General features: G+C 36.8%; 1 protein-coding gene across 2 annotated transcripts in view; it reads right to left on the bottom strand.

Moving 5' to 3' along the window:
* rbm14b (RNA binding motif protein 14b) overlaps nucleotides 1-9,391 on the bottom strand; it is a 37,055-nt gene that overhangs the window by 24,302 nt on the left and 3,362 nt on the right. The gene's annotated exons all lie outside the window — the stretch shown is intronic.

The following is a 9,391-nucleotide window of genomic DNA, read 5'->3' as shown; positions in this document are numbered from 1 at the left end:
AGCTCGAAGGGCACGTATTGATTTTTGATTGAAAAACAAACTCTGTCTCACTTTGTCTGCTCCTGACGGAGGGGGTGTGAGCTGCCGCCTTCAACAGCTTACTTTGTCTGCTCCTGACAGAGGGGGTGTGAGCTGCCGCCTTCAACAGCTTGAGGTGCTTCACATACTTAAAAGAAAAACAGCCCTATTGATCTGTTTGCTTTTCTCTATCTCTGTGACAGTCACTGCTCCTGACAAGCACTCCTTTGAAGAGGAAGATATGTTTGTAGGGATGCACCGATACCAAAACGGGTATCTGGTATTGGCCTCGATACCACATTTTCTAAAGTACTCGTACTCGTTTAAAGTCCCCCGATACCGGGGACCGATACCACGGTCTGAGAAATGTCTATGTTTGAGTGTCGTGTAAGGGGTTAATCACAGGCGCCGAGTGCCCGTCCCCAGGCCCCGGCTGCAGCTCAGAGCGGGGAGAAGGCAAGGTGAGGCGAGACATGTCAGCCGTGTGGAACTATTTCAAAGTGAATGAAGACGACAAAACAAAGGCGGACTGCAAATTGTGCTCAGCGAAATTGTACAGAGGAGGCTCAAAAGGTAGCGCATTTAACATAAGTAATTTAATCAAGCACCTAAAATCCCAACACGACAACAAGTACAAAGAGTTTACCCACGCTTCTAAACCAACACAACCCACGCTGCAGCAAACTCTTGCAAGACGAGAGAAAATGTCCTGAGACAATCCATGTGCTGTGAAAATAACACAGGCAATTATCGAGTACATTGCATTGAGTGACCAGCCACTCTCGGAGGTAGAAAATGTGGGATTCCTGCGTCTCCTCCATGTTCTGGAGCCCAGATATGATATCCCAAGCCGCCGCTACATGACTGACACGGAGCTGCCTAAACTACACGACTCCGTGAAAAAACATATCCACAGCCTACTGCAAGCCTCCTCTGCGTTTAGTTTCACCACGGATATTTGGACAAGCAGTGTTAGCCCCGTGTCGCTAATTAGCCTAACCTCCCAGTGGATAGACGAGAGTTTCTTGTTTTTTTTGTTAAATTATATGACTAAAGCTGTTACCTGTAAATTTAAATCATGTTTTTATTAAGTACTCGGTATCGGCAAGTACTCGGTATCGACGAGTACTGAAATGCAAGTACTCGTACTCGTTTTCCAAAAAAGTGGTATCGGTGCATCCCTATATGTTTGCATTCTTTTAATTGTGAGACTGAACTGTCATCTCTATCTTGTCATGGAGCACAGTTTAAACTTTTGAAAAAGAGACAGATGTTTGTTTGCAGTGTTTGAATAACGTTCCTGTCTCTCTACAACCTGTGTTTCTGCGCAAATCTGTGACCCAAGCATGACAATATAAAAATAACCATATAAACATATGGTTTCTACTTCGCGGATTTTCTTATTTCGCGGGTGGCTCTGGAACGCAACCCCCCGCGATGGAGGAGGGATTACTGTATATAAAACACAACTTTAGAACACAATTCCGTGTGACAAATGCATACACTGTATACCAGATTTGTAAGGAAATAACTTCAACTTGAAAAATGCCAAACATCCATTAGGAATACACCGCTCAAAAATGTTTTTTTAATGTTACACACTCTATGCACTTTGTAGTGGTGGCAGAGAAATATTTTTAAATCTTATGTTTCCTTGCTGAATGAAACAAGAAAATCTGACATAATAGATGGCAATAGTAAACAACGTAGTACAACGGCAAATGATGTGAAAAGGTTAAAGGGGGGACAAAAGGAAGAAAATTTTCGCTTTAGTCGTATCGCATAATCCGGATGTCTGTCTAAAATACTGGTATGCAGTTATGTCTTGAATTATCAGCATGTACATAAATAGGAAAACTGAAGGTCCATGTATTTTGCACATTTTGAACATAACCAATGGATAATAAACAAGTGGATAATGCGGTTTTTCCATCATTTGTTGTTATCACGTTAACACTGGCCATTATTATATCATAAACATCTTTATGTTCTATTCTTCATAAAAAACAGGAGTTTAAACATTTTTCTCTTCACTACAAATGACATGGGTAAGTAAAATATTAAAAAAATAGAATTAAACAAAATCTATCATCGTCTGATGGTAAAGCACTGAATCTTAAAAAATACGACTTGCAGAATTGCAGAGGGCAGTTTGCTGTTGAGGTGTGTGGGTGTGCCACAAAGAAAAGTACTTTAGGCATTTTGTCATAAATGTCCTGTCTTTATGATTACAGCTGTAATCAACCATTATACAGTAGGTCTTTGCATGCTGCCAATTCAGTATGCTCTATAATTACATTTACAGTTAAGTGAGGAACCAAGAAGACAGACTGTCTCCAGTCTTCTTAAAAAGCGAAGACACTGTTGAGCCTTCTTAACAAGACATGTTATTTTAGTCCTTCAATACCACATGTAAACTAAGGGTGTGCTGTTGGCTACTTTAAATTTTTGATTAAGTAAGAAAGGAAATACCAAATGTAGATCATTATACCCACGTTGTCCAGGAGAGAGAAGTGGTTTTAATGGGTTTTTATTTAAAAATAGGATTCCCCCCCCCCAATTAAAAAAGAACTTCAAAATCAACTACAGCCTAGAGAATGTGCACACGTATACATCCATCCATCCATTATCCATCCATCCATCCATTATCCAACCCACTGAATCCGAACACAGGGTCACGGGGGTCTTCTGGAGCCAAGCCCAGCCAACAAAGGGCGCAAGGCAGGAAACAAACCCTGGGCAGGGCGCTAGCCCACCACAGGGCACACACATATACAATATTTGCCAACAATTAAAGAAGAAATGCAAATTTAAACACTTCAGCACAAAAAAATCCTATAATTAACATAAATAAAAAGCAACAAGTTGTTAACTGCTTGCAAAAATGTAACATACAGTCACACACTATAAAAAACCTAAGGTACGTGTGTTAGGACAGTGAGGAAATGTGAGAGGGTATCAACAGAGCAAAGTGTTGAGGTGACTTAAATCTGTCAGAGTATAATACATACATTCATACATACTCATATATATAAATAAATTTGTTCATATGTGACAATTTAATGACTACCATTCTGAAGCTATGTCAGCAAGCAGCCTCTTAAGTTTTCATACACTACTTTGTTGTTTGGTTCAAAACTGGAATCCAAAATGCAGAAGTTATATTTTATTTGAAAATAATATCCATATTCACTGTGCACATTAAACAAGTTGTAGTTGGATGTGGATGTCATATTTAATGACTAATTGCTACATCTCATGCCCTTGAGGACATTATATTGTACAATTATAAATTGAGGACGACAAATTACAGGCAAAACTACAATTACTGATGACTCCTTGTTGAATTTACAACACAGATTGAAATTTCCAAATTATCAGAAGCTTAGTGCATTCTGACAACAAATTAATGTGCTGTCTTACAGCACATCACAGTACCTTTACCTGTATGAGGGCGTTCCAATTATGGCTGTTTCACTTGCAATATCTTGCCTTATTTTTTTCCTTTCTGTTGTGGTATATCAAATACAAGACACCAAAGAAGCCTTTCGTACCTTTGTTCATTCCAAAACACCCTCCTTCCTCGTTACTTGTGGACAAATTGCGCACACTGTGCTTCTAGGTAGGCACTCAATGGCTGTCAGCATCTACCACTGAAGGCAAAATTCAAACCGTTTTACTTTGTCAGGGTAAATCATAAGTCTCGTGACTTGTTAGGGGATACAAACTACATAGTCAATCATAAGTACACATTGTGGCTGCCCCCAACTCGCTAAGATTTATGAAAATGAATCTTACAGCTGAAAATTTCCTGGAAAAGCAGTGCAGTGCAATAGAGACTTCACAGAGCAATATGTATTTCTCCCAAAGTAGTTATTGACAAAAACACTAACTACAATTAAGTGCAGAAACTGTATAATCATTGCTTCTTCGATGGTTCAGCCGGGTAGTGTCAGTATTCACTACACATGTATCTTTTTAGCCTGGCTCATTTTTTAATTGAAATTAATCAGGGAATACAGAGAATACCATACAAAACAGAAATTAGATAGTTACATTAGTTATTAAGCTATAGTGGAAAGTTTAGAATTCCACATCAATAAGGAAAAGGAAAAGAAAAAAAAAAGACTTAAAAACACTATAAAGAACAGGCCGTATTACAAATAAACAGGGTCAACATGTCAAAAAATAATGTCTGCTTTCAGATTTTAACTTAAAAATGGTAGTCCTGATATGTGTACATAATTAAAATAAAAAGTAGAGATTGCAGCACAAGGTTACAATTTACAAACCTTGTTGCATTACTTATATTTTCTGTTTGATCTACACAGAGACAGTAACTACTGTATAAATCAGAGATATAGTCACATCCCATCACCAAATGCCCCCAACACAGGATCCTTGTGTGAATTAATAACAGGCGAGTAACGATCATAAACATGCCATGCACCTTCATCCCCATGACTCCTGCACACAGTACAGGAGTAAGAGAGGCACGCGTTCTTAGATACAAGGGATTACATTAATGACACACCCAGACTGTGACTTGGGCCCAGAATTCTGTTATTACGGCTAACACAGTAATTTATGATGACACTTAATGATCCGATTTACAGTGTAAAGCCAGAATAACTCTTGGGACAGTATTCTGCTGCCATCAAGTGGATAAAGTGACATTACCCTGCAAAGAACCAAATATTTCTATTTTCCCACTTCAGGGAAACTCATCAATATTCATAAGTGGGGTGGAATCTTCAACCAAAACACAATGTAAACAAGAAGCTGTAAATCCAGTTTTAGAACAAGCTGAAAGTGAACCATTAGTGGTATCAAGTGGTAGTAACAATATTAAACGGCCATCAGACATTGACAAGGAAAGCGAAACTGATGCTTATGATATTGTACAAGCCAACTGTTGGTGAAGCTTCAAGGCAAAATTATTACAATCAAGTGGAAGGACAAGAAAGGTAATAGTCCTCTAAACACTCTTTACAATGCAGCATTTGTCAATGTTCGTTTAAGAGGAAACGTGGAAGTAATGAAGTCTTGTGCTGTGGTAGACAACAATAATATAAGGAATGTGTAGATCGTGCACTTTACGCAGTGACATTCTACCCTCCAATGAGCAAGCAACAACAACAACAAAAAAAAAAAAAACCCACTGCAAATGTGCATCTAATTTCCCCAACCCTGACCCTTTATTATACCCTAGTTCTAACACAGGAAAGGATGTAACACTGTTGCTAACATGTTTTATTTTGTCCTATAGTCTTTTTAAAGGGGAGCAGTTTAATAAACAGTAGACATTGAAGGCTAAAATTGTTTGGTTGGGGAGATATTTATGGTTACGCCATATTTTAGCTGTGAATAAACAGGAAAATGCTTCTCGTAGGATATAAAGATTAAACAAATAAACAATTAGGTGTTATTAGTGCTGACACATTTCACCATACTTTGTACACGACAATATTACGACTACTGAGTTGGGAAAATAATGCAAATAAAAAAGTGGGGTAAATCTGTCTTATAAGTGCAAAAAAAACGTTCTTTCAGAGAACTACATTGTGCTTCAAGTGTTTATAACACAAAATAATTTTAAACCAGTGATAGACACTGTAAATTTACACTGTATATGTTTGACATTAACGTTAAAGCTGACTGCAGTTTCAAAACTAGTTATTGTTAATTACCAGTTCACAAATTACCTATTAAAAAAAAAACAAAACAAAAAAAAAAACAACAAAATAAATAACTTACAATTAGAAACATTGAACAACATGGCACTCCCATCCCCACATTTCATCATCCTCATGATTTCCACCAATAGATTGCAGGACATAATGGGACTTTTTAGGGAACAGAATCTATGATTTACAGTTGTAAAAATAAAAGGAGGCTGCTTATGTTTAATGCATTAATGCCACATCTGACACTTTTGGATGTTATAATAAGCTTGACCAATATCCTTTGTATACACGAGTAAATTAAGATTTTCACCGAATAAAAACACAACAGAAGAACCACTGTTTATGCTAATTTATCTTTGCACAAACTGGCAACAGAACATAAAAACAGAAAAAGAAAGCAAATGTTAAAATCAGCAATCTTGATCATTTCCTGAAATGTTCTCTGGCACAAGAAAGAGGAACTTATGGACTTGAGGAGGTGGGGCAATAAACTAGGAGTTAATTTTATATGTATATTGATGGTTTGGTATTATCTATCTTACTAAACCACAGTTAATTTATGCACGGCGGACGCACCGAGGCGCAGGAGTACTGCCACCGAGGCCCATGCGTACTGCCACCGAGGCGCCCGCCTCAGAGTCAAATGCAGCGGCTTCCCAAAACGCAGTGGCTTCCCAGAGTCAGTAGATGGCGCCCAAACAACACAACCTGTGAGCGCCCAAACAACACCACCTGTAAACTAGACTTAATGAACGAAGGCGCCCACACAAAGAAACCGCTTTAGTTCAAATAGGGTCATTCAATTAAATGGAAACTTTACCATGCCTACGACCTGTGAACTAAACCCGAGTTAAGGCGTGCATGCCAGGTTGTTTTGGAACGAATTATGGCCGTGAATCGAGGTTCCACTGTACTTGGGAGAAAATGTTGCGTTCACTGGAATAAAAAAAAAAAAAAAGTACCCAAAAAATCATCTGTGTTGTTCTAGCTAACTCTTGAGATCTTCACATTCCACAACTTCCTTCTAGACAGTGCAAGCTGATTGTCAAGTCTGTTACAGGTTTTTTGTGCGTTGTGTGTGTTTCAAATCAATTTTTTTTTAAAAATAAACAGCAGCAAAAACTAAGTCATTAATATTAACCAGTGCTTACAAACAAGGTTATAAAATAAGATAAAAGAAACCCCTTATCAAGGGGGTGCTCACAATGCATCTCCAACAAGAACTCCTTGACTGTAGTCTTTCTACAAGAGGGACAAGCATCATATGGGTGATTTGCCCTCTAACATTTGTAGAGGAAACCTGCATGATTTCACTGAGACAACCACTCTCTTTTCTGTTAGTTTCCCCACGTACTGCCTTTACTGGGCACCTAGTTTAAAACACAAGATATACCATTCCCAAAGAGCAAAATTACAAGATGTACCACTCACTAACATTCCAGAGTCACTGCAAACAGCAGTCAATGCTGTTTTGGACATCTCCAGTGGAACACTCCTTCTTACTAGCTAAATGGGGATCCCTTGCACTAAAAGGGTGAAAAAATAAAGAGACTAGCTCTTTCAGTATTACTCACAATTATCTACTTGTTTCCAGGAAGTTGGCGTCTTGAAACATGTCTTAACATAATGTCCTTTAAAATGGTTTTTCACTTACTTTCAGGCTCAGAGGAGTTAGACTTTGACTTTACCTTTTCTAAGGCACAAGGAGCCAGAGAGGTTTAGTTTCTCCAATATCTGTGTTAACTGGTGTGTATGTTTTCCTTTCTTCTGATGTGAAGTGGCTTTATCGTGCCTTACTTTATGTACAGTTCACCCTAGAGATTGTCATTGGCTCACTACAATATAGAAATGTTCTGCTGAAATATACAATAGTTGCCACTCCATTGTCCTCAAAAATAACATACTTGCATTAGAATGGTAAAAACATACATCACTGCATGCAGTGCACTAATGAACACAGAATAAGTAACTGATTACCAACAGACTACTTTTAAATTGAAAATGTCCACTGCCAAAACTAAGCTCTAAATTGCAACCAAAATTCTAGTTTTTCAATCATCTTAAATTAAGCTGGCTGTATCTGTGTAACGAAACAGAAATGCCAAATTTAGCTATCATGCTTGCTGGCTACTAAAGCTCTTCATTTTCTTTTTCTACTAAAATACAAATGCTTAAATAGAATAAAGACTCAACAATAAAATGACTTATCTAGTAATTTCTAATAGTGAAAGCAATTATATTTTACCAAAGACAGAGAGAGGGGAGCTGGCAAATAAATGCCTTTAGTCTGCTTTAAAGTGATACTACTAGCCTTCTGGCAAAAACGATGAAAATAACCGAGTCACAGTTTCCAAACTGTTAATAGTTAAATTACTCATTATGTTTCAACATTTAGGACTAACACATACTATAGATAAAACATAGTATGAAGCCTTGAAGTTTTTTTTACATTAATCAATTCAATGTAATATTAACTTCTTTAATCTATACACCAACAAAAACAGCCTCCTTGCTATGTCCACAAACAGCTTGCTGAAGGAAAAAAGGCCAGGACAAATTAGATTTTTTTTTTTTTTTTTAATAATTACCCTTTAAAAAGCAATTTTGTTTTTTTGCTGTGCCATTTACATCATATTCAAATTGCAATTTATTTTTTTGTTGAAGTTAGAAGTACTAATTCAAACACTAGGACCATCAAGAGAAAACATTCCAGAGTCCTGTAAAAACTATATATTTTTTAAATGTGATCTGATCTGCTATATATAATAAAATTTAATTATTTCATCATATTGTGGAAGTTTGATGTTTAGGACTAAAGAAATGAAAAGTATCACAAAATCATTTGTTGACAGCAGGAAAAAATAACCCTACTTGATCAAAAAATTCACAACAGTCCCTCAAAAAATAAAAGTATTAAGAGTCAAACTTCCTGCAAAATACACAGATTACAGTCAATGACAATAAAAATGTAGCATTTTAATTACTTAATAACTATTAAACACTCCAAAGGCTAGCTGTGTTCCTCACAAATCAAATAAAAATTAAATAAGAAGTGTACCTAAACATATAATTTAAGAGCCACAATACTGTATTTTTACTTTTGTTAGCACAAAACAGCTTATTTATTTAATAATATGTAAGCATGTACTCGTTTGTGATATTCTTAACACTAGAATCCCTGAAGCCTATGAAAATATTTGTAATGCCGGGCCTCCTTGAATTCCCTCACACCCTTTCATCAGCGTCTTTGGTTTGCAAATGTGTCAATCAGCACTGGCAGCAGGCAGCCTGCTCACTCATCCCCCACTGAGGCAGCTGAATTTGGAAACAAAATTCTTACAGCTGTATTGGATAAATAATATATCATTATTTGGAATACATACATTTTGTGTGTGTTCTATGTCTACAATGATCTGTGTAAATGTAGGATGACAGGAAATGTGAGGTAACAAATGTTGAACAAATAACTATATCAACCTTTTTTCATGTTATAGTAATAATGACAAAATGTTGACATGAAGTGTATAATGTGTGAAGACTGGAGTCCAAATATCAAACACTATCACAAAAGATAACGACCACTTTTTATTCAAGAATATAACTCAAGAAAAAGAAATGATTCAATTTGCATGATGCTGTTAATATGTAAAAACCAAACCCTAAAAATCAATCGACACAAAGCAGAC

Source organism: Erpetoichthys calabaricus, chromosome 1 (assembly GCF_900747795.2).
Source record: "Erpetoichthys calabaricus chromosome 1, fErpCal1.3, whole genome shotgun sequence".
Taxonomy (NCBI): Eukaryota; Metazoa; Chordata; class Cladistia; order Polypteriformes; family Polypteridae; genus Erpetoichthys; species Erpetoichthys calabaricus.
This window is presented reverse-complemented; position numbering and strand designations above follow the sequence as displayed.